The sequence below is a fragment of the Magnolia sinica genome, chromosome 12, assembly GCF_029962835.1.
Source record: "Magnolia sinica isolate HGM2019 chromosome 12, MsV1, whole genome shotgun sequence".
NCBI lineage: Eukaryota > Viridiplantae > Streptophyta > Magnoliopsida > Magnoliales > Magnoliaceae > Magnolia > Magnolia sinica.
In genome coordinates, this window is record NC_080584.1 from 59,514,574 (window position 1) to 59,541,833 (window position 27,260).

The following is a 27,260-nucleotide window of genomic DNA, read 5'->3' on the forward strand; positions in this document are numbered from 1 at the left end:
TAAAACAGAAGGTAACTACTTATTCACTCCATGACTGTACGACTTCTGAAACAAGGATAGGGACATTTTCTTCCGAAACAATATCCAAATGATGTCGAAAGGTCACTCTCAGGAATATTTGGAACGTAGTACCTCCCGAGTTAATTTGACCAAACTTTAAGGTTAGTATGGTCAAATTCCCCAAGCAAATAGACGACCACGGGAGCCTTCCTCCAGCTTTTCCAAGATTAGCATCACCTTTTCTTTTCTTTTTATCTTCTTTTTTTTTTTCTTTCCCCAAATACGTGTGGAGACCCTGCCATGCACGCACATGGACGCATGTTAATTTGAAACAGGTAGGAGATTAGTGCAAAGCTCAAAAGGAAAAGAAAAGTTTAACTCTCTTATTACTTACTCAGGCAAAGACAGAAAAGAACATGAATAAAATAATAAATAAATAAAATAAAATAAAAAGAAGGGACAAAGCTCTAAAAGTAAAAGACAAAAAATAAAAAATAAAAAACAAGAAGCTCATAACCCAAGCCAAACCTTTAAAACTAGACAAGTAGAAAGTGGTTTTTCCCACACCATAGGACATACCCACACCCATAAGCCAGAGAAGTAGACTATTTTGTCAAACCTTTAGAATTTTTAAAGATTAGAAAGTATGATAAAATACTTTATGACGATTTGATCTGACACATTGTATGGATGATTTAAACCCATTACATGATGGGTCTCATGGTGAATGTGGGATACTAAAACAATTGTTAGGATTGTGAACAATACTTCCCCTACTTTACAATTGATTTGTTAGGACCCACGGAAGCATACAAAGCATAATCAAGCAAAGTAATCGTATTCGCACAAACAAATTTAACAGAGAGCAATCCAAATTTACATGGAAAACCCCTTGCGAAAAAATACCATAGCATGAAGCAAGGAAGTACTATGAATAAAAAAGATACAAGAGATAGAATCTTATTGATCAAAGCCCCAAGAAGAAAACCCAAGATTTTCTTCTCTCCAAAACTCTCTCAAATCTGTAAGCTTGCTCGCACTAACCCTTATCTCATTTACACCCTCCTATTTAAGCAAAAACAAAAATAAAAACAAAATTAGAAACAATTCATACAAAACCGCTCACATTATACAACACATCGATCTGTTGAGTCGACTGGTCGAAATCCTTCCTTTGACCGGTCGAGTCAACCAAAACTATCCAAAGAATTTTGCCCAAAAAAATTATTTAATTTGATCTCCTTTGATCGGTCGACCAAACTGTTGACCAATTAAAGGCCCTTATTTCAGTAAGATTTGAGTCATTCGATTTTCAACAATCTCCACCATAACTCTAATCTTCATGCTGTAATAGGCCATGCTCAAAACTCCACCTCTACTTTGTCTCCATTATAGCTCTATAATCATCTCTTCTCGTGCACACGTTGTCTTCACTCAATCTTTGCCAAACACAGAGAAGTTATACAGAACTTAACTTCTCTGTAGGAACCACCTCTGTACACATGTCCGTTGAATTCACACTTATGTGTATCTTCTCGAGGACCACTTTGCGTTCCTCAATCATCTGTCAGATAAAATGATGATACACATCAATATGTTTAGTTTAGAATGTTAAACTGAGTTCCTTGCCAAACTGATCGTGTTTTCGCTATCATAATTAACTGACAAGACTTCCTGCTAAATCCCGAACTAATTTATTATTCCCTTAAACCAAACTACTTCCTTAAATGCTTCTTTCACTGTCATATACTTAGCTTTGGTTATGGAAAGAACCATCATAAATTGAAGCTTCCACATCCACTTGATTGCTCTATTCGCTAACATAAACTTATAATCAAAAGTTGGCCTTTTATTGTCCACACTGCCCACGTAATCTGAATCCACATAGTGTATTAACTTATTTCTTAATTTTTCGAATGTCAAGACGTAGTCATGCATACCTTGAATATATTGAAGTAGCCATTTTACTGCCTCCTAGTGTTGCCTATCATGGTTAGATATATATCTGATAACATCACCCACCGCATTTCAAATATATGGTCTCGTACAGATCATGACATACATCTAGTTGCCAACTGCGCTTGAATATGGCTCACAAAATATAGCCTATTTTCTTCCTCTATTTCATGACACTACTTATAAGAAAGCCTAAAATGAGCTATGTGAGGAACGTTGACCGACTTTGTTTAATCCATCCCATACTTTCCCAATACATTCTCAAGGCATTTTGCCTAAGATAACCATAACTTTCTCATCTTCCTATCTTTGTGTATGTTAATGCCGAGAATCCTATTTGTAACCCTCAAATCATTCATCTAAAATGTCCCTGATAGCTAAGCCTTCATATGTCGATCTCAGACATGCTCTGACTGGCGATAAGCATGCCATCAATATACAATACAAAGATGAATAATTTTTCATCATTCAACGTCTTATAATAGACACAATGATCATACTCACTCCTGGTAAACCTTAGACTCATCATAAAAGAATCAAATTTCTTATACATTAGGCGGTTGTTTTAGGCCTTACAACGACCTCTTCAACTTGTAAACCTTGTTCTCTACACCTTGTGTTTCGAATCCTTCTGATTACTTCATATAAATCTGCTCTTCCAATTCCCCATATAGGAAAGCAGTCTTCACATTCATTTGTTCCAGCTAAAGATTGTATTGGGCAAACAACGTCAATACAAATCTGATAGATACTTACTTCACCACAGGCGTAAATATCTTAGTGAAGTTAACACCTTCTTTCTGGGCATATCTCTTCACTACTAACCTTTCCTTGTACATATCATGTTTCTTCTTGAAGATTTACTTGCACTTGATCGCTTTATGGTCGATGGGAAGCTCCACCAACTCACGTGTCTTAATCTTGTACAGGGAGTCCATCTCATTATGCATTATTGCTTTCTGCTTTTTGGCATCTACATCGTTAAGTGCCTCCTAAAAAATAGACGGATCTCCCTCATCTATAATAAGGGAAAATGTGTAGCCTGCGATCCCTTGGTGGATTCCTTTTCATAGGTGGCTGCTCCACTTGCTCCTATTCTTTTATTTGTGTCTTAGTATCAATACATGTCTCATCTTTGTCTATCTAAATGTTCACAACTAACTTTTCAACTTCCTTGTGATCATCCTTATGGAATAAGGATTTTTCGTTGAATTTAATGTTACAATTAAGGATAATTTTTCATGTGACCCAATCATATACCTTGTACCCCTTCACGTCATTACTATAGCTGACAAAGACATACTTTTTAGCTAGCCATTTATTTAGCTTATCTTTCTCAACTTATGGTACGTGAAAACAATTATCACTAACAATTACTCACAGTCCCGAGTAGTCTACCTACTGATCACTCCCTACTTCCTGTATAATTTTACAATCAATAGCCATAGAAGGGGACTGATTTACCAAGCAATAAGTCGTATTAACGGCTTAAGTCCACATTTCCTTACCTAACCCAACATTGCTCATCATGCATCAGGCCCTTTCTAAAAGAGTCTGATTCATCTGCTCAGCCACACCATATCTACTCTGGTGTGTGGCGCATTATATTGTACCTTACGATCCCTTCATCGTTATAAAAATGATTAAATTCTCTAGAAGTGAATTCACCACGGTTATCTGTTCTCAACACTTTCACATTTCCTCATAACTATCTTTCAACTATCGTCTTTTATCGTTTGAAGTTGATGAAGGCATTGGATTTATTTTTCATAAAATAAACCCATAATTTTTTTGGTTTTGATCAGCGATGGATTCTTCAAATGCAGCAATGCTGGAAAGGAATCTGATTTTCCATCTTGATTAATGGGAGAGCTTTTGGATTTTTTCAATCAAGCAGAGGTCTAAGATAGGGAGACCCATTATCGCCGTCTATATTCATACTTGCAGCTGAAGTTCTTAGTAGGGGCATCCACAGATTGTTACATCAGGGACCTGTCAAGCATTCAAACTCCCCCAAAATTGCCCTAGGATCACCTATCTTCTTTTCGCTGGTGATGCTATATTATTCTTAAATGGCAGGCTATCCACCGTGCATGCGCTTCTCAGACTTGTAGGTGAATATGAAGATGCATCAGGATAGAAGGTCAATGCATCCAAAACTTCTTTCATCACCCTAAAGAAAAATTGAAAGGAAAAGTGCAAAGAGTGAGCCACCTAATAGGGTTCAGACAAGCATCACTCCCAAGCATGTACCTAAGTGTCCCTCTCACAAAAGGCAAGATCCGAAGTCCGCTTTTACTGTAGCTCATCCAGAAGATCCCTAGCAGGATTGAAGGTTGGAAGGCCAAGCTCCTTAATTCAGCAGCGAAGCTAGTTTTGATCAAGCACGTGTTAACAAACATACCCATTCACATTCTGTCCGCAATTAACATTCCAAAAACTGTTTGCAAAATGATGGAAAAAGCGTTTGCTAATTTTTTTTTAGGGCAGTTCGGACGGCAGAAATAAGAGGCATTAGGTTAGGTGGTCGAGGATATGCACTCTAGTCCATGAGGGAGGACTAGGAATTAGGAGTTTGGAAGAAATCATGCGAGCATTTACAGTCAAAATGGGGTGGCACCTGCTGCAAGGCAAGTCTCTTTGGGCTAAACTCATCTCAGCTAAATATCTTCAGAAATTCATAACCAACAAAGGAGTGAATAGCACAGCAAACTCATGTGCATGGAAGGACATGTACAGATCATTACCATTTGCCATCCAACACTCCAGATGGCTCCTAAGAGGGAAAAGTCAGTTTTTGGAACCAGAATTGATCGGGAGTAGGAATGTTAGCTGGAGCTACTGTGGGCCCAATACTGCAACAAATGATGGACGCCATTGTGAGGGACTTGAACCCCCAAACTGACAGTTGGAGTCTATCTGAAATTCACAACCTTATCCCAGCAGCAGCCCTCAAGACCATTACAGCGGGTGTTGTTGCATTGTCAAACAAAGAAGATAATCTAATATGGGATCTAACGGCCTCAGATAAATTTTCGCTAAAATCGGCATGGAATGGAAGTAGACAGCATCGATCGAAACTCCAATGGGCAAAGTGGGCCTAGATAAGTTCCTCCCACCAAAAATTGTAATATTTGCATGGAAAACAATGCACAAGGCTGTCCTAGTTAACGCATCAGTGCAGAAATTTGTGTGACCCTGGCCTCCAAATGCGAATGCTGAAGGAATGACCAAAGGAATCCAGCGATTATGCGGAACACTGCCAATGGCACAACATAATGTAAGACACAGACCAGGGCCAATGGTTTCCTCAATTCCCATATAGAATATGACAATGGGTTAGCAAGCTTTAAAGCACCAAACTAGGCCAGTCAAAAGATCTGATCGCCTAGCAGGTAGAGCTGGGTAGAATCCAACTCGATCTAGCGGATTCGACTCGATCTGAACTGAAGGCTTGGATCGGTGCAGATCAAGTAGGACCACTCAGATCTGATGGTACATTGGATCGAGTTCGGATTAGTGGTCAATCCGAACCGATCCCACTTGAGATTGGGATATACCTCATTTTTAGTTTAATACCATAAAATGATCTAGAAAAATAGATGGATGACATGGATGAAATAAAGACATCATGGTGGGGTCCACAGAGCATCGACTATTAGCCATTAGCTGGTGGTAGGGGAGTAGTCAATCCCTCCTTTGTGCAGCTGTGCTCAAGGCTCGAGGTGCATCGAGCACCGAGCTCTGACACAGAGACAGGGAAAAGGTTCTATGCCGTCGAGCACATGGGAACTTCCCAGGAGGTTGAGTTGTGTGGGCCCACTATGATGTTTGTCGAACATCAACACCGTGCATTTGATGGGTCCCCTTTAAATTATAGGATATCCCAAAAATCAGCTGCATACGGAACTCAGGTGGGCCATACCATCTAAAATCATGTGAAGACATTCCTAAAACATATAAAAGCAGTTAGTGGGGCCCACCTAAAATTTGGATGCATCTAAAACTTGGTTTGACCCCTCATCCAAGTGGAACACACATAATGGATGGTTTAGATTTGTGAATCACACCTCGATGGGCCCAAAAAATGATCATAAATGTTTTAATGGGAGGTTAAGCAATAACACCTTCAACGTTTGTACGTAAGCAGACTGGCAGGTGTACCACGCACCATGTCAGCTGGTGTATTGATGTCATAGTGGGTCCCATCATAAGGTATCTGTTATATCCAAACCATCCATCCATTTGGCGGGCTCGTCTTAAGGCTTGAGTTGAAAAATAAGATAGATCTAAAGATCAAGTGGACCACACTGTAAAAAGCAGTGGGGGTTGAACGTCTACCATTGAAACTCTTTTAGAGGATTCGATCTGAACAGTACCCAACCCAATCCAACTTGGTTTCCCTAACCAAGTCGTACTCAGTTCGGGTCAGGCCAATAATGCGATGGATCGAATCGAGTTAGAGGACCTGGACTCGATCCCGGATCGGATCGAGTTCGGGTCAGGCCATTGAAAGTTTCGGACCAAGTCGAGTTGGACCTAATCCGGTCCGACTCGACTCAATGCCCACCTCTACCAGCAAGGGACATCATCACACACCTGATTCAGTGCACATGGAAGGCTCCCATGCTACTAATCAGCCGTATCGATTAAACTCCCCTGAGCGGGACAATGGATCTTTGTGATTAAGATCCAACTCTAAGGGGAATAGCAAAGGTAAGTTGAAGTGCTAGAATTGTGGCATGATAGGGCATATGAAGGATTGTTAAAATCGTAAGTTTGAGAAAGAGAAATTAGAGAATTCTTCTAGGAAAGCTAACATTGCGAAATCTAATGAGGAGGCAAGTGGTAGTGACGTACTGACCTCATCAAAATCCATGTACTTCAACGGAGAATGGATTTTATATATAAGCACTTCATATCACATAACTCCCATAGGAGTTGGTTTGCCAGTTATAATGAGTGCGATGGTATTCAGGTGTTTATGGGCAACGAGATATTTTATGGCATGGAGCGTATCTTGACTAATGTGAGACATATTCTTAAGTTGAGGAAGAGTCTATATCTCTGGGTGTACTCGAGGCAGAAACTCATTTTTATAAATGAGAATGGATAGATGGTAAGAGTTTTCTCCCACATGAATCCAATGATAGGTAGGTAAATCAAACAAAAGAAGAGTAATTTTTAACATACTATAAACAGTAAGTGTTTGAAAGTTAAGAAAATACTAACGTTAGTGTACATCTCAATACCGAACACCTTGGTATGGTGCCAACCCCAAAGAATGTGCGTGCCCTACATCCATGATGTAGCATGTGCCTACATGAAAGATGTTGTTTCCATTAATAAAATGTCCTCATTGCAATTCTTCGTTAAATTATGCGAGATAAATGTTTAGGAAGTACCGTCAAGAACAATAAGACAATTCTAACGTTAGTGCACATCTGAATACCTGAGCATCAGATGCAGAACCTTCCCACCACAAAATCATGTAAAAGAACTTCGTGTCTAGGCTACAGATTGCCATTACAATTAGGTCCCCTTAATGCAGACCACGTGACAACTTGAAAAAACCACATGCCTCTTCGTTCACCAGCTCACGGAGAACCAACATTAGCCCAACATTTCTCCACCAGATTAACCCACTTTTGACCAAAGTTGAATCTTCATAGAATCTCTTTGAGGAAACCCCGGTCCATTCTATTGTATGCCTTCTCCATATTGAGCTTGACGATAACCTTTCCCCCACGCACCTTCCTATTAATGTCCCAGAAGAGCTCTTGTACGAGTGCTATGTTTTTTGCTATGAATCAGCCTTGGACAAATGGCCCTTGTTCTGTCGTGTTGTGCAAGATACCTTGGATTTTGCCAATCTATTGTGTAGAGAAATACTATCTCAGTTTGATTGGATCCATTTTCGGTCCCACAAAAAATTGGGTGGATTCTTAGTTTGCATGCTATGAAGATTTATACGTTTCCAGTTCGACCGAAAACATGTGAGCCGGTTTGGTTCAGTCTGACTGAACTGGCTACGCAGATTAGCCAAAATCAGGGTATTTAAGTCTGATTGCTATTAAGACTTAATACAAACTACTGTTATCTATCTAAGGGCAAAGGTTTTGCGAGCTAAGAAGGTTCTAGATATTTGTAAGAGCTCAGAAATGAATTTTCCCAAGGGACTAGGGTTTTCTTAGAGTTGTGTATTGCAAGGAGAGATCAGGTTCTTTTATAATCGTAGAAAGTAAGTGGTGTAAACTCTAAGGTTTTGATTATAGTAGATCTCTATCACTTTATGCCGTAGTTTTTTTCCCACAAGGATTTTTCATGTTAAATATCTTATGTTTCATGTGATTCATTTATTGGTTATTTTGTTTATTGTGATTGTTTTATCTTCCTTGAATACAGAATGATGCTAGTATTATATATGAATTTCTAATGCCTAGGGTTTATCTGATCTTGTTGTGCCACGAGAATACATTATAGTGGTGTGAGATATGAGCAGGAACTCCAACATTCTAAAGTAGGAAACACTTTGTTCAGCCTAGCAGCGATGGCCAACCAAGTAGCTTAGTTCTCTTTTTGTTTTTGCTAATGGCTATTTACCGGGTATGAATGTTTTGGCGGAGGCTCACACCTTTGGTTGATGGATTATCCAAGTTCATTTATCACAGGTTTTCCAAAATTTGCGTGGGGAGTGACTTTAAGGTTGTGGTAGATATCCTAAATCAGGTTAGGCAGCCCAAATTGATTTTCTGGTATTGGTGGAACCATACTTGCTCTGTTCAGAGAGGAATTGACATTCATATAACTTACACTATTGCCTTCAAGGTCTGGGCCCACTTTGCCAAGTTGCTCCACGTGCCTCTCATCGAAGGTCAATCCATTGCTCAGCGGATTCTTCAGTGGAGTTTGATCACCAAGAAATCATCTAGATGGCAGCTCCTTCGAGGTATGGCCCTGCCTCTCATCCTTTGGGAAATCTGGCTGGGGAGAAATGCAGCCAGGTTTGAGCATTCCAAATTTTCAGAGGTGCAGATGATTTGCAGGATTTCTCATTGGATGAATGAGATTGGGTCGCTCCTCCCGAGCCTTATTGATATTTCCCCTAGAGAGCTCCACATTATTAGAGCTCTTGGTATGTCCTACGGTCAGCCCCTCCCTAACTCCCCGCCTCTCGTCATCAAATGGGCTAAGCCTTGCAGGGGATGGTTGAAGCTCAATGTGGATGGTTCAGCTAAGGGCAATCCAAGTGTGGGTGGTGTTTGTAGGGACCACCTTGGGAACCTGATTTTTGTCTTCCACAATAGATATGGGACTGTTTCCAACAACGTCGCCGAGGCCTAGGCTATAGTAGATGGGCTGGCCATCTGCGCCGACATGATCCTCTCTAACATTATAGTAGAAACCAACTCTCGTCTCATTTTCCAAGCTGTCTCTTCTCCCTCCTGCTCTTGCAAATGGAGCCTTTAGCACCACATTGCCTCCATCTCCCGGTTAGCTCAGTCCCTTAACACCGGATTCATTCATACTTACCGTGAAGGCAACTCGGTCAATGATGGCCTAGCCAAGTTAGTAGTGGGGGTGGCCCGGACTCGATGTTCCTCTCCTGCCATTCCCTCCCCCCCAACGATTAGGGGCTCCATCCTCCTTGATAAGGCGAATGTGGGGCTATTGAGGACAGGTAAGCCAAGGATGGGTGTGGGTTGATCCGGCTGATTTGGGCAGTCTTGGAGGGGTTCCTAAGCTTTTGCCCCTTTTCCTCCTCAGGCGGTTACTTCCTAGTTGGGCCTGTTTCTGCCCCGATGCATGCTCGGTCCTTTTTGTTTTAGGCTTTACATTCCCCTTACATATGATAGGTGTGGCCCTTTTCTTTTTGCTAGGGCCAGCCCGAATGGATGTACACTTGGTTTGTTCAATGAAATAGTCAGTTCTTTAAAATAAATAATAAATAATTCAAAAAAAGAAAAAAAGAAAAAAGATAACTTACTCTCCTTGGAAAGTAAATGAGGTAGCGGATGCTCTGGCCAGAATAGGCAGTAAATCTCAACATTCCAGGGGCTTTCGAGCAGTTTGGATGATTCTCTTTATGAACAGGTTGGGGTTGGGTCATCTCAGAGAGATCAAGGACCCTACCTGGCCTGTAGTATTTTCTGGTAGAATGATATGATAGGGAATCTAGAGGGATTTTTACTCTCTGGGCTGCCCGAATTTTGCCTCTATATGTACCGTGCTTTTTTTTTTTGGTAAAGAAGAAGAAAGAGTAGTAGCCTGGTTCTCAAAATTCTCGCTATGATTATTAGGATCATTGTCCGCCTCGTGTGAAGGCAGTCAAAGCACTTACACAATCTACAACTGCCACATGTTAAACGATGTAACATTAGGCAATGTACCCTTTCTCACAAGATTTGAACCATTAATCATAATGACCCATAGCTCAAGACAAACTCTTTGGAAACTTTTGCTATATTGGTTGAATAACTCATGGACCTTGTTTGCTGATATATATATATATATATATATATATATATATATATATATTGCTGAGATATAATAGTTGATCATTTTCCATTTTTTATTCAATAAGTGTCCACCAATCTGATGGTTGGATAACCAAATAAGAGTAATTCTTGGTTCATGACACATCTAAACTAGGACCCATAATTTGAACTGTATAACTTGATTTCTCATTCCACATGCAAATATAAAGTAACAAGTTCATGTATGCCATCCATCACTCTTGCAGAATATCAAAGTTTTTCTCTTAATATTAACCATCTAATGAACTTAATATTAACCATATGATGGCCACATCTTACAGTGTCACACACACAGATAGACAGAGAGAGAGAGAGAGGTACAAAAACCACGTCCTTACTAGAGTTCCATATCCAGTGGAATTGGTTTATATTAAGTGGACTGCCAGGAGTACTCTAAGCCTACTGGGGAGACTGGAGGGTTACTGTAAGGAGAGGGAGGACGCGGGTAAGGACGTCTATGATGGGTATGAGGCCGGTGACGTTGTCTATCCCCGATGATCTGCCTTCCCGTTTGGATAATGGAATCCCTGAAAATAAATAAATAAATAATAATAAATAAAATATTCATTAAAAATCAGAATCCTCTACAACACTTACGTTAGTTTATCAGGTTCTACCCTCAGTAGTACTAAACCCTAAGTCCAAAAATGAACTAGACCTACGATTCAAATGGATCACACCTCCCTGAATATGGGGGATGTGATTCCAACCAATATGCTTGTGTGCGAGGCAATTGTTGCATCTTTCATCAAATTCATTAATCAAGTATAAATAACGGCATGGATGAAACACATATATCTTGATAGGGCGCGTAGAGCACCGACCACCAGCCATTGGCTGTGACAGGGGGAGTAGCAAATCCGATTTCCCATGATTTCTATCAGAGCACGTTCCATCCACTTGGAAGCGGATTGGCTGCCATATAGCTGATGTGTTGATGTCAGAAAGTTCCGTGGGAACTATCATGAAGTATGTGTTATATCCAAACCGTCCGTACATTTTGCGAGCTCTTTGTAAGGTTTTAACCAAAAAATAAAACAGATCTAAAGATCAAGTAGACCACACAACAAAAAGAAGTAGGGGATTGAATGTCTACCATTGAAACCCTCTTGGGGGCCACATAAGTTTTGTATCAATATGACTTTTTTCCTTTTTCATTTAGGTCTTTTGTGACCTTATGAACAGATTGGATAGAAAATAAACGTCATGGTGGACTACTAATATTTTAACGGTGGACCATTGATATTTGGATATAATTATTTTTCGACTCATGCTCTAAAAACGGTGTGGATACAGTAAACACATCATTTTGGGGCCACGTAACTTTCGCAGGGAATCCGCGTCCCAACTCGGAGCTCACGACACGTTTTCACACCAGCTAATCCGCCTCCCTGTTTAGACGGCTCGTGTTCCAACGAGACCTCAAAAATGAATAGGATAAAAAAAAATTCAAGTGGGCCACCCGGCGGACAACGTAGAGAAGGACACTCACCGTTAAAACCTTCTAGGGGCCCATCCAAGTTGATTACAGCTAGGATTAACCAACAGAGGAATTAAAAACCTGATCTAAACCTTTGGTGAGTCGAAGAAGATTTCAACGGTGCGCGCCTCATCCGCACTGTTTCCAGTGACCCACTCGAGTCTGTATACGCTTGATTACTCTTGATCATCATCACATCATAGACTGAGCTTCCACAAGTGAGGGACGGGGTGGATGTCAGACAGACGACGGTGGGCCCCACCAACCGTCTTTCAGCGTCCATCGCGGCCTACATTCTGTGTCTTCCCATGATGGGGACGTTGGGAAGATGCTTTATAACGTCCACCGTATAAAAACTGCTTTGAAAAGATTATATTTACCAGTAGAGCCTGCAGATAAGTAAAATAGAGTAAATGCACGGTGTCGATATACATAAAATATATCAAGGTGGGCCCTACACGGTTAGAGTAACACCCATGAAAAAGTTATCTAAATAGTGAAATGGTACTATAAGATCACCTCATAGGAACTTCTCGTAAGGTTAATCTGCATGCGCCCCACTATGATACATGTACAACATTAACACCATGCATTTGATGTGTCCCCTTTAAGTCCAAAATTCAGCCATATACCAAACTCAAGTGAGCCATAGCATCTAAAACTATGCGAAGACATCCCTAAAATATATAAAAGCATTTGGTGGGGCCCACATGAGTTTTGGATGTGTATGAAACTTGGTCTAACTCCTCATCCAAGTGGGACACACATAATGAATGGGCTGGATCTATGAACCACATCTAGGTGGGCCCAATAAATGATTATGAATGTTTTAATTGGAGGGTAACCCTCTCAACTATAGTATGTGGTGGGGCCCACCCAAGTCATGGATTGACTTTATTTTTAAGCTCGTGGCCCACCATGGAATGGTGCATCTGACTGACGGGGCAGATCCAAAGTTCAAGTGGACGCACCATAGAAAAGAGTGGGATAGTATATAAATGAATAAATCATGGTGGGCCCCACAGGATTTACTCAGTACGCTTAGGGTACCGAGTTACGCTATACGTAATCCGCTTCCATTCAGAAACGTACGTGGTTTGGCTAGTTACGCTGCCACTAGCCAGGTTGCTAGTAGTCGATGCAATGTGGACCCCACCACGATGTATGTGTTTTATTCACGCCGTCCATCCATTTTAAAAGATAATTTTATGACTTAATCCCGAAAATGAGATAGATATAAATCTCAGGTGGACCACACCATGAAATTTTTTTTGATTGAATGTCCACTGTTAAAAACCTCCTAGGGCCCACTATAATGGTTATTTGACATCTAACCTATTGATATATCAGGTGTAAAAATTTGGATGAAGTGAAAAAATATATATAAGCTTGAACCAAAACTTTTGTGAGCACTACCATGATTGTTTAATCCATGTCGTCTATTTATTTTTAAAGATCATCTTATAGTATGAAACCAAAAATGAGATATATCCAAATCTTAAGTGGACCACATTCCAGGAAACAGTGTTGAATGAGCGTCTACCATTAAAAAACATTTTGAGGCCATAAAAGTTTTGGATTAAACTGATTTTTGTTTTTCCCCTTCATCTGGCCTTGTATGACCTAATCAACATATTGGATGTCAAATAAACAGTACAGTGGGTCTTAGGAGGATTTTTATATGGTTCACGAATCCAGCCCATCCATTATGTGTGTCCCACTTGGATCAAATTGATTATTTCTATTTCATTTCAACATGCATTATTTGCATCGGATGTATTTTATTTATTAGATTGTTGAAATTTGTTAAGGTATTTTGTGAATCTGTTTAGATTATCTATATACATTAGCATTTTTTTGTATATTTGTTGTTACATTTCGGCTTGCTTTGTATGTTATTGTTGCTGTTTACAATTACTGAGTGTTGGAGAATTTTCACTAACTGAATGCTGGCAGTGGTTTTTAGATGGTTAGAGAAAAGATGATGGATGTTCCATATTCAGCGTAAATGTGTGGCCCACCTGATGAATGTATCAAACTGATTTTGGGGTATGATAGACATTATATGGTGATCTACATGAGTGGCCCAGAACTCACATGTGTCATCCTTAAATATCCTTATGTATGTATTGAGTATGGACTATTGGGTCTCTTTTCTCCAAAATTATATGTTAAAATGGATGGATGGAGTGGGTAAAATGAATAAATCATGGTCGGCCCTACGGGATATATAAAAATATATGGACGGTATGAATAAATCATAGGAACGGATTGACTACTCCCCTTAACACCACCCATTGGTTGGTGGTCAGTGCTCTGTAGGGCCCACCATGATGTATGTGTATCATCCATACCGTCCATCTATTTTTATATATCATTTTATTATATGATAAAAAAAATGATTATATCTCGATCTCAAGTTGACCACATTATAGGAAATAGTGTTGAATGAATTTTGACCATTAAAAACGTTTTGGGGCCCATAAAAGTTTTAGATCAAGCTGATATTTATTTTTTCCCTTCATCTGGGTCTTTATGACCAAATCAATAGATTGGATGTCAAATAAACTGTACAATGGGTCTTAGGAGGATTTTAATTGTGAATATCCATTCATTATTTTTGTCTTGTGGTGTCGCCCATTTAGGATTTATATCGCTATCAATTTTTGTATCAAGCACTAAAATGATCTTTAAAAATGTATGAACGGAATGGATGAAACATGTACATTATGGCGAGGCCCACAGTGCACCGACCTAAATGTATTCTAAAATTGGGCGCACGCTCAAAAGAAGTCACGCCCAATCTCCCTCTCCCAAAATCTGCCCTCCCTCTATCTCTCCCTCCGCCCTCGCCGCGCCCTCCCTCTGCCCTCTCTCTATCTGTCCCTCTGCCCTTGCCGCCATCCCTCCCTCTCTCTCTCTCTCTCTCTCTCTCTCTCTCTCTCGTGGTCCATTTAAGATTTGGATTTACTTCATCTTCGGGATATTGACTTTAAAGATTGTCCATTTAAGATTTGGATTTACTTCATCTTCGGGATATTGACTTTAAATAATCTTTAAAGACGGACGGACAGAGGAGATTTAATACAAATATATCACGGTGGGCCCATAGTCAGGGAATATACCCACCCCGGTGGATCCGGGTCTCTAATCCGAATCCGTTTAATTGACTCAAGCCGCGCCCGCTGAGAGAGAGCTCTGCATTTTCAGACAAGAGCCATTGAAAGGGGTAAGGTTTCTCTGCACTTTCTCCTCTTTCTTTTTTCTTTCTTCTTTCTTTCTTACCATCTTTCATAATTCTCTGTTATAATTCTCTTCTCTGCTTATTTTTATTACATGCGTTTGTGGGAATTGAATTCTTTCATTTCCCTTCTCCGTCTTCTTTTTTTTTCTTTTTGAAATCTTTCACCGTTTCTTGATGAATTGAAGGTTGGTTTTCTATTCTTCTTCTTCTTCTTTATATTTCTTTTTTGAAATCTTTCACCGTTTCTTGATGGAGGATGGTTTAAGAATTTGTGGAAGTTTTCCCACTGCAAATGTTTTTTAGCCATCCATTTTGCAAAGCGGGAATTGGGTCGCTGAGGTTTTCTGATGGGGATCTTTTTTCAAGAATATGCATTGCATGGAGGGGGCCACCACATTACTATCTGGATCACCGAAAGTGGGTTCCAGTTGTATGGAAAACTGGTCTGAGGGAAAAAAAAAAAACCATGTAATTCATGGAGTTGTCGAATGGCGTGAAGTTCTTCTTCATTTCTTCTCTTTCTTCATTCTATCTTACTATCTTTCTTCTTAAATTCTTTGTAATTCTCTTTTCTCTTCTCATTTTATTACATGGATTTGTGGGAATTGGATTCTCTTCTTTTAGCAGCTCTGATTCTTTCTTTTTCCCCTTCTTTTTGTCAAATCTTTCACCATTTCTTGATGACTTCATGGGTATTTTTCTGCTCTCTCTCTCTCTCACCTTTGAGGAGAAAGAAATATGTAATGCTCAGCCCCAAATTTAGGCCAACATTATAAAGGTGGAGGGGCCCAACTTTAAGCAATACAGACCGTTCGTGTGGTGGGAGTAGCTGTGTCCACCTGATCTGTGGAAATGTTCCCACTGCAAATTTCTTTTTCATCTGTCCAATGCAGGCTGCAAGTCAAGTGGCTGAGATTTCCCAATGGGGACTTTCTTTCATTAATATTCATTCAATGGAGAGGGGCTCACCATATGAACAGTCTGGATCACTAAAAGTGGGTTCCACCTGTTAGGAAACTGGTCTGAGTGAAAACCCCATGTAATTCAGGCTGTTCATTGTTTATTTCCTCATTGTTATTATGGATGGTTGGCCTTCAATGATCTTGATCACTAATAAATGGGCCCCACCTATACAGGATGCCAGACAGAACTAAGCTCCCCCCTCGTCAATGGTAAGGCCAAACTAGATCAATGGTCTTCACATTAAGAGGTGGGCCCTACCTGTGACAGAACTAAGCTCCCTCCTCGTAAATGGTCAGGGCAACCAGATCAACGATCTTGATGACCAAGAGGCGGGATCCACCTGTACAGGATGATGGACAGACTTGTTCAGAGCGAGCACTATAAAATATATTCCCTTCCATCCCAATAGACTCAAAGTTGCCATCCAATGAATTGCATTCATTTTTTTTTTTAATGCCGATGAATCTAAGTTTGACAAGTGAATCATTAGATATACAATCTTTTTTCATTGGTATTAGTATTGACAAACTCTCAACTTAAATTTCTCTTGCAGTGTTAGCTAGAGTTCACTCCTTCATCCCATTCTAAAGCGACTGTAATTGTGAGCTGAGTTTTCTCGGAAGAGGAAATTGAGAAATGGGGAGCAGATTAAGAATGAGTGATACTGATTTCTATCTCTCAGATGAAATCATTGAAAATCCTCTCAAGGCTTCCCCTGAAGTCCCTTCTGAAGTGCAAGATAGTTTGCTGATCTTGGGACAGCTTGATACGCGATCGTCATTTCATCTATATGCATCTGAGCCATTCCATAGATAACCCCAATTATCTCATTAGTTTTAGGATTGGTGTTAGGAACAAAGAGAATTTTGAGCTGTATTTCTTAGAGGATGATGGGGAAAGTGAGTGCAAGATAACGAACATCCCTCTTCTAGTCTGTAAGAAACTCAAATTTGCAACTTTTGTAGGTTCTACTTGTGGCTGGGTCTGTTTGAATGATCTTTCTTCAGATGATGTGCATATTTGTAATTCTGCTACTGGGCAAACAATAACACTCTCAAAGGATGGTCGACAACCTCGAATCGGATTTGGCATTGGTCAGGAAAGCGATGAATATGTGGTGTGCCAGATATTTGAAAACATTCAGGTCAATGATGTCGACCATCTTTACGATTGTGAGATATATTCATAAAAAACAAGTTCTTGGTAGCACAAGTAGTGTTCCGTATGGCATCGATTCCCATGTGTATGCATTTGCAAATGGGGCATTTCATTGGTACAATGGTTCAGATGCCATCATCTCAGTTTATATAAAGGAGGAAAAGGAAAATGTTTGATTTACTCAGCTTCCCGAGCCCATTGTTAATGCTGTAATTTTTCTGGATGAGTGGAGAGGGAGTCTGGCAGTATTTGTTGTTTTCAATGGTTTTTGGGTGGAAGTATGGATCTTAGAGGACTGCAGGAAATCATCATGGACCAAAAAATGGAGCTTTGTTCGATTGTGGCCATTCACAATTGATTCCTTGGCTGTTCGAAAGAATGACATTTTGTTCGCGACAGACAATGGGAAATTTCTATCTTATAATCTCGTTTGCAAAAGATGGAGGCAATTTGATTCTATCGAAGTTAAATGCGGTGTATATACAGTACATGCTTATACAGGGAGCCTCCTCTCATGTAAGTCTGAAAACTGTTTTTTACTCTCTTTTTTATAAGTAATATATTCATTCCCATCCAAACCTTCCTCTAGTGGGACTTGGATTCGGCAGTGACCCCTCCGGTACCCACCTTTGTACTGGTCAGTGCTGGAAAAAGATGTGGCCCCACCATGATGTATGTCTTTTATCCACTCCGTCCATCCATTTTGACATCTCATTGCCATAGGAAACAACGTTGATTGAACGTCCATCATTAAAAACTTTCTAGGGCCCAGTTTAATATTTATTTGCCATCCAACCTGTTGATTAGTTCACACACAGCTGGATGAAGGGAAAGCACAAGTATCAGCTTGATCCAATCCTTTTTCCAGTACTGACCAATATCAAGGTGGATAAAAGACATACATCATAGTGGAACCCACAGAGCATTTTCCAGCACCCACTACAGAATCTGAGTCCCTGTCAGTGATGTTTTGAAATTTGAACCATGGTTAAGGGAGTGTCTGGATGGACCTCAAACCTGCGTTAAGGCAGATAGTTTAACAGGAATGTTCTCCTTTCTATCAGATTAGCATTTGGGTTGGCCTGAAAAGCATAAACCCTGTTAGGAGAACTTCGGTTTATCTGCCTTTACCACCCCAAATCGTTATTGGTTTCCTTTTTGGTACTAACAAAGGACACTAGTGATGTGGTTATAGAATACACTTATAGGTTCTTTCTTTTCAAGAAAGCAGCTTTAGATTTGGTGGTTTGGGGCTAATATTTCAATGGGAATGATTTGTTTCATTACATGTCTTCCATTTCACTATAATAAGTGGTTATGTTATTCATTCTTGAGAAAACATAGGCATATTGTTCTTTTCTTGCTCATAGATGGAGTTTGATATCATAGCAGTTTCTGAAATTTCATATATTTTTCTTCCTCAATTAACCGGTAAGCTTTGAGAATGACTGTCTAGAAGAATCAGATGATGGAAAACAGTTGTAACGGCGTAGCAATGGAGTCATTGGTCAGTTGTAACGGCGTAGCAATGGAATCATTGGTCCCTCCCTCCCTCCAACTATCCGATATGTACATTCTATTGAATATAGAGAAATCAATCAACATTGTTTTGACAAGCTCACAAGCTCACTTCCACATTCCAATCCGGCACACGTGGGACATCCAATCCATGTTCTGATGTTAGTTGTGCCCATGTTACCAATGCAGTATATCTTTATGCATAAGCTATGATTGAGAGGTTGAGTAGGTAAAAAGACCTTGAAAGCAGTATCAGGACCCACCGCATTGATAGGTATTTTCAAAATACCACCTCATTGATAGGTATTTACATCCTAGCTACCTTTTAAAAATAACTTTGCATTAATCCACCACATCTTGGATTGCCTAGCATAGAACATATCTCTGAGTTTGATATTGTGTTGACATGGCAAAGTTACGTGGATGCACCATGATGTGTTAGATACTTCTCAAATCATTTTATAGCATGAGACCAAAGATGACATAGATCCAAAGCTCAAGTGGACAACACCTCGGGAAGCAATGAGGACAATGTTGCCCACTGTTAAAACCTTCCTAGGGCGCATCATGATGTTTATTTGGCATCCAACCTGTTCATAAGGTCATACGGGCTTAGATTATGGGAAAGCACAAAATATCAGCTTGATCTATTAACTTCTGTGACCTTTAAAAAATTTTCAATGATAGGCGTTTTTTTTCAATCTAAAAACAAACTTATGGCCCACCTGATGAAAGGTTTTTCCTAATTTTAAACCATAGAACAGGCCAAGTTGGGCCAACATGATAAACGGCCTGGATCTGTCATCCAAATAGGCCAAATGATCTGAGAGAGAGAGAGAGAGAGAGAGAGAGAGAGAGAGAGAGAGAGAGAGAGAGAGAGGGAGCGGATTAGGTGCGGAGAGGAGGGGATATGTCTGAAATAAGAGGGTCAATCACTTACATAAATGGCCACAACAATACTCTTTAATTTAAAAACTCAAAACCCGACTGGCCCTAAAACTTGCCGAGCCATGTGACTCGGACAAGTCAACTTAGAGAGGATACCTAGGACCGAGTACTCTGGATGCACTTTATGTGTATGTACAACACTATGTTTTTTCCTTCTGTCCGTTGACTGAGAGCCATATATATATATATATATATATATAAGCAACAGTAGCAATAAATGTGCTATCTTGATATTGGCATCTTCACCTGAAAAGGCTTTCTGAATTTTCAATTATTCCTTTATATCATTACTGAAATTGTGCCTAAAGAATACAAAACTGTGTGAAAGGTATATACCATGAAATTTGTTGTGGGACCCACTTGATCGGAGGACATTTTCTGTCAATGGCTCCTGATCTGTTCTCCTCATGTGGTTGTATTTTATGGGTGATATGAAGCATCCATTTGTCTGTACCGACCACACAAATGATCCAATCACCCAATCAGTCAGCCAATAAGGTTAAATTCTCAGGAGTGGCAATGGGCCAGATTCAAGTCACATGCAAGGATAGCCACATGCATACCCACAAAAGGGTCACTAAACAAACTTGGTTGATGAACATTGTTTATGCGCCGCTAATGTAGTGGCTTGTCGAGCATTTGACAAACTCACATTACTCATATCCAGTCTGAAATATGCACTCATGCGTCCCATTAATGTGACGGGTACTCATAATTATTTAAACATTTTATAGGGAAATTTTTTTTTCCATTTTGGAGCTTATTTGATACTCAAGGATCTATCATGGCTAATAGGAAAGTACTTAGAAATATACTCTCTCTTTCTTTTTTTTTTTTTGGGGGTTTAGCTTATTAGTACACACCCATGTCAGTACATGCACTCCATGTTACAATACCAAGACCCCAGGTGTTGAAACAAGGTATCTCCACTCAGTCTGTCAGTTGAGCTATGGATTTGGGTGTTACTTAGAAATATACTTTAGTAATCTGCTAAGTCAAAATAAACAGTCCAAAATGAGGGACCCGTTGTAAATAGGTCAGCACCCGGCAATTTGAACAGGCAGGCCTTCACAAAGCCTGTAAAGGAATGTGCGGAATGGATTGCATTCTGATCTTAATAGAGATGTGAAAAAGAAAAAAGAGAAGTCAAATACTATTTCCTTATATTAAGAAAGGGATAATTGGACGTCCCTAATCCTAACTCTACTCTTGACATGAAATGGTTGGCTTTGCTGACTTGGACAACTTATCTAGGAATAAGGTAAAACCCAAGCTTAGATATAATTATTGAAACGGATCCTAAGTAGCAGAACTCTCTCATGGTTAGAGAACGAAGTAAAAAAAAAAAAAAAAAACTGAAAAACTTCTACGCGATTCCTTCTGCCGCTTCTACCTGTTGGACGGAGAGGAGAATGTGCCATTGGCAAATGAACACCTGGCAGATCATTTCCATGCAAATTCTGATAGAAATCCTGAGTAGTGGGAGAACAGTGCCACGTGTCCGTCGGCAGCCCTCTGCTGACGAGTTGGTTTTTCCCTGGGATGGAGTCTCTGTTGGTCGATTACCATTGTTTTTTTTTATTATAGACCACCTGAGATTTGAATCTGATTAATTTTTTGAATCATGCCTTTAAAATGAAAGCTTTCAATACGGATAAACGGAATGATGTAGTCAGATACATACATCACAGTGAACCCCACAGACATGAACAAGGGTCTCACCTAATTCGCTCCCGATTGGTATGACATTTTTTATTTATTTTTGCCTTTTTTCCAAACGTGTTGTACTTAACGTCCTACCTCACAAAACCGCGTACGGAAGATTCAACGGCATTTACGCTCTTATTTATATTCTCTAGGACGGATGTAACCTTTCATCCCATGTATATGGCAAATTTGTCCCAACTTCTCAATGAGTTGACTCAGTTCCAACTCGTTTTATTATTATTATTTATTATTTTAGCCTACTCAATCGTAGCAAATGTAAAGATTTTTATGGTCAGGATTCCATGCATGCGGTGCCCAGGTTCAGTGGTCCAGACCATTGATCATGCGTCCTACATGGATTGGGAATGCAGCAAGAATATTTCAAATTGTTAGATCTAAGTCACCAAACGCCAAGGGTTTACACGAACCGAGCTAGCTCAGTTAACTCGCTCGAGTTGATTTTTTTAGCTCAAAAATGAGTTCGAGCCGAGTTCGAGCTGGCCCTAGCTCGACTCGACTCGGATCGAACCCAACTCGAATTTAACTTGGAACGAACCAGTTCAGTAACTGAGTTACTTTGATATTGATGTTGCTCACCAAGTGTTCGATGAAATGACTCAATGAAGTGTGGTTGGGGCAAGGAAGGTATGTATATAAAACAAATACTATTTTTTTCTTGATTTTTATGTTGCTTAGAAGGTGTTTGATGAAATACCTGTAAGACCATGCTATTGTTTTACATACAGTGAGGTTTTGAAGGTGTAGTCCATGTGTTTGTGAAAATACTGCATAGACGAACTCGGCTCGATCTTGGCTCGAACTAGCTCGAGCTACTGACCAAACCGAGCCAAGCTGGCCAGTCAAGCTCGAGGACCAAGCCGAGCCAAGCCGAGTCAAGTCGAGCTGAGGCCGGCTCAACTCAGTGTACATCTGTCCCGAACGCTGTGTTCTTTGAATACCGACTGCGTACTGACTCAGTATAGCATACTGAGCTCTATGAGCCCCACCATTATGTATCTTATCGAACCGACCATTCATTTTTTCAGCTCATTTTGTGGGATGAGCTTAAAATTGAAGCATTTCCACAGCTCAAGTGGGCCACATTACAGGATATCGTAGAAATTATATATATATATATATATATATATATATATAGAGAGAGAGAGAGAGAGAGAGAGAGAGAGAGAGAGAGAGAGAGAGAGAGAGAGAGAGTCATACTCACCTATGCACTGTGCGCACCTTTGCACACATGTCATGGGTGTCTAATCTGAACGGTCCATGTGATGCGGAACCCCATGAAACCTCAAGAGACAAATTTTCACCATGATCTAAAATTATGGTGGGCCATAAAAAAGAGAAATGCAAATCAAAGGAGGAAACTGTTTTCATTTTTCATGGCCCACCAAAGTTTTGGATTAAAGTAAAACTTGGGCCCAGGGGGTTTCATGAGGTGCTGCTTCACATGGACCGTTCAGATTTTGGATCCACATCACATGTGATGGGTTCTCAAAAAAGTTGGCACCAGTTCCTGCAAACTGGTGCGCTGGTGAGCATTTCCCTACACACACGTAGGGGCCACAAATGTTCTGGATCAAGCTGATTGTTGTGCTTTCCTTCGTCCATGTTTGTATTACTTTATGAGTAGATTGAATTTTGGATATGCTTCAACTTTGGAACTGCTCTAAGATGATTTGATAAAACATATAAACAGCATTGATAAGACACATATCATGGTGGGTCCACAGAATTTTCTCAGTATCCAATCCATGTCCCTGTTTTTTTATTCACCACAATCAGTTTGTTGGGCACGGATCTAATGGCTAGGATCTTCCATTTTGTAAGATTTTTAAAGATAATCTTATCAATTGTGTAGACCAGTGGACAGCATCCAATCACAAAATCCTTTTTGTCCACAAATTTCTACATCTATTGTTCATGCAAAGCTATGATTTTGTCAATTATAAAATACCCAAGAAAAATGAATTGCTTATATCTAGCACATGCCTACCACATTTGTATGTAAAGGAGAGTGGCAAGTGTCTTTAAAAAAAACATATTTTCTTTGACACGGTATTTTCAACTATTTGATTTGTAAAGTAAACTATTTTTACTTTTATAATACTCAAACAAAAAATTCAAAATAACTTTTGTGAGATGAATTAAAAATTTTCACTTACAAATTAAACATGCCACCTAAATAAAATCCCTTGGAAGATATAATCTGTTTCTCAATATTATTTTGAGAAATCATCATTAAATAGTAATTATATTTCTTTGTTTCTCATAGATTTCTCTTATGGAACAGATTAAAGAAGTATTTGGAAGGAAAGTTATTTAAGATAAGCTATGTATGCCTTAAATAGCTTATCTTAATTTCTACTTGTTAAACTAAAGTCATTAGGTACTTTTAAATAAAAGAACTACTTGTAATTCTCCATAAACCAAACTTACCTGTTTCAAATAAATTACTTATCTACTGTTATAAGTGGAAAAAGTAACTTATTTAATGGTATAGAAATCTAGTTAGTCTTCCCTGAACCTTCGAATGCTTGCACAAGGAACAGACAAAGGGGACCCTAGCTAAAGCAGGGGACCCTCCAATGTCAAAGTCAAGCTAATGAATGTCGAGAGCAAGGTTTTAAGCTTAGAATTATACGTACCTTTCACCATCAGAGGTGCTCCTATTTATATTTGAGGAGAGGTAGTGATGTAAGAGGAATCTCTCGATTTAGCAGGATATTTCGTAGTAAGATTCTGATCCTACTATAAGTCATAAAGATCGCCCTAGATTCCTAGCTGAAATCTTAGGCGGACAGTGGGCTTCCAAGAATTTCGGCTAAGATCTTGGGCGAACGCGCTTGAGATCAGGTCAGATCCAATAGATGGCGGGTTACGCCGACCTGAGGTACGCTGACCTGGGATGCGCCGACCTAGGACATGCAGACCTGAGGTTCGCTGACTTGGGATCACTACAACAAAAGAGGCCTTTAGCCTCAGTCTAAAACCGTGGTTAAAAAGGTTAAAAACCAAGGCTAAAACCTTTAGCCTCGATTTTGCCTCAATTACCCAAACTGAGGCTGCAACCCTATGGCTAAAGCCTTTAGCCCTAGTTTTAGAAACCAAGGCTAAAAAGATTTTATAGCCTCAGTTCTTCAATTGAAGCTAAACTTGCTTTTCTGACTTCAATTATCTAAAAATGAGGCTAAATCCAAATTTTAACCTCAGTTGCCTTCAACTGAAGCTAAATCTATTTTTATTTTCGGTTCTCAACAACTGAGGCTAAAGCCTTTAGCCGCAGGGGTTGCGGCCTCGGTTTGGATAACTGAAGCAAAACCGAGGCTAAAATTTAGATTTAGCTTCATTTACAAACTGCGGTTAAAAATGTTTAATTTTATTTTTAAATATTTGTTTAAAAACAATCATAAAAATACAATACCAACAAAGCAGTTAACTGTCTATTTAAAAATTTCAAAATACTACAGGCCCAAATAACACTAAGCATAAAAACACAGTACCAACAAATAGTTAACCGTCTATTTAAACCAACAAAATAGACATGAATAACACTATGCAAAGTTCTGCTTCCTGTTGCTGTCCACGCAAGTTTGAGAGCTGCCTTGTGCTGCAGATCTTGAGAGCAGATCAGATAACTGCTCTATAGGCATTTCCCCACCGCAATCTTTGCTAACATTTCTTTCTGCTCATTCATCTTCAGTCTTTCTAGTTACAAACAAATGTTCCTCACTGTCGCACCCATCTGCTTCAATCTATTTTCTTGTTGCATGCTCAATGTCGTGTTTGACTGCAACCTAAAACAAAAAAGGAAATAATTCAGAAATGAGATCCATTGTAGTTATGCAGTTGGAAAGAAGTCATAGATAAAACATCTTGTATAGCTAAAGATTTACCTAAAATTCTTCATTCTGAAAGTAACTGATTGGAAACGAAAAATAAACAATCAACACAGATAATTTTGCAAATGACTGCACCATCCATCACTGAAAAAGGTCAAGTTTAAATGCTTGAATACTACAGGTACCTGATGAGGGATTCTAATTTACCCTCTGCATATAAATGTTTCAGCTGCAAGTGAATTATGTTTTCTTAATAAAACCATCACATAAGGATCCTTATCAAACATTGAAGTAGCTTATGATTTGAGAAACAAATTGACCTGGAGATGAGAAGGATAATCTGTCTCTGCTATCTATTTCTAAGTTGGTAACAACAAATTTCTCTAAAGCTCCTCTATGAAAAAGAAACGAGAATATCTAGAATTTTATACTACTAAAACTGCATCTTTCCTGAAAAGCTGTATACCTTATAGATTGTGGGTATGGTTTAAACAAACCCAGTTTAAAGATGCATGTTCCACAAATAGAACCAGATACCGTATGTTTCTACCCGAATTATGATACAGTTGCTTATCTGCAGAGATAGCTCTCAAAATTGCAAAAAAGAAAAAAATAAAAAATAATAATAATAATAAATAACGTTGTTCTACTATGTTGCTCAGCTGGCACTATTTTAAAGTTGTTTGTATATAACAAACAACTTAAAGATTTTATCTGCAGTTCAATTTACAAGTTGTTCTACTATGTTGCTCAGCTGGCACTATTTAAAGTAAATTGTATATAACAAACAACTTTAAGATTTTAAAATCATTTTAGATCTGTAGATCTGCATGAGATGCCAAAACCAATATTTAAAAAAAAATAAATTACAAGTATGATGTGTTGATAGTTGCAGAGCAAAGGTGGGATTGCGGGATTGCATTGAGATAAATCCAACAAAGATAATATGGTATTGGATATGGGAAGTAGCTTTAAGTGCCATCTAATCATAATTGCTTTTGAGTGCTTGTCACTTACCACATCAACCTACATATCAGAAAGCATGGACCTCAATTGCTCAGCAACAAAGTCCTCTGAAACATGAACTCCCTGGTTATAACAAAATAACTCCATTAGAAAAAACTTATTTCCAGATGAGGCATGAGCAAAAATTGAATAGCACTAGATAAATTGAATAAAGATAAAGAACAACTGATAACATCTGATAAAAGAAAATGCTTTGAAGAATGATTGCATACTGATGCAGAAAATTTTCTAAATTATATCAACAAAATAAAACATAAACCTTGACTTCAAAGATAGAAGAAAAAAATACATAGAAATGCAGAACCAGCTTCATGAATTGGAGGAACCGAAAGGCTAAAAGAAATGGAATTTGACATCATGTGGGATGATGCCTAACCTTAACTTGGGTGAGCAGTTCGTCAGGTAGAGGACCACCTAAGTAGCAAATGAAATCAAGAAACACATCAACAGCTCCAGGCTCCAGTCCTTGGAAGTGTCATAGTAACACTGGAAGCCACCCATCAAAACATTCATGACAGCCACAAAGGAAAAGTTTTAGTAAATTTGAGCAGCATATTCATATCCCAACATGGCAGCACAACTTTTATAAAAAAGCCAACCTGAAATTGCTGAGAGGGGCTTAGATGATGATTGTAATTATGATGATGAAACAACAACAACTACTAGTGGTAAAGGTTCATTAGGATGCACAAGTAGATTAAATTGCAAACATTCTGGTCAATCAAGAAGAAATGAGAAAAATAAAATAAAATGGTTTCCTAGCATCCCTATTTTATAGCCTTCAAATTTAAGTTACATTCCTTTTAACTCCAACTTGGAAGAGTAATGCAATGGTAATTGGAACTGATATCCGCAATATAAATGCTCAG

General features: G+C 39.2%; 2 long non-coding RNA genes across 2 annotated transcripts; both read right to left on the reverse strand.

The window, feature by feature from the left end:
- Positions 1-10,613: 10,613 nt before the first annotated feature.
- LOC131220556 (uncharacterized) lies at positions 10,614-12,337 on the reverse strand. Its single transcript, XR_009158679.1, has 2 exons — positions 11,986-12,337; positions 10,614-11,020 (listed from the first exon to the last, which is right to left on the reverse strand). It is a non-coding gene; the product is annotated as an uncharacterized LOC131220556 (long non-coding RNA).
- Positions 12,338-24,939: 12,602 nt separating this feature from the next.
- On the reverse strand, positions 24,940-26,858 carry LOC131221446 (uncharacterized). The gene is made up of 3 exons (XR_009159278.1): positions 26,768-26,858; positions 26,383-26,454; positions 24,940-25,320 (listed from the first exon to the last, which is right to left on the reverse strand). It is a non-coding gene; the product is annotated as an uncharacterized LOC131221446 (long non-coding RNA).
- Between the last annotated feature and the right edge of the window lie 402 nt (positions 26,859-27,260).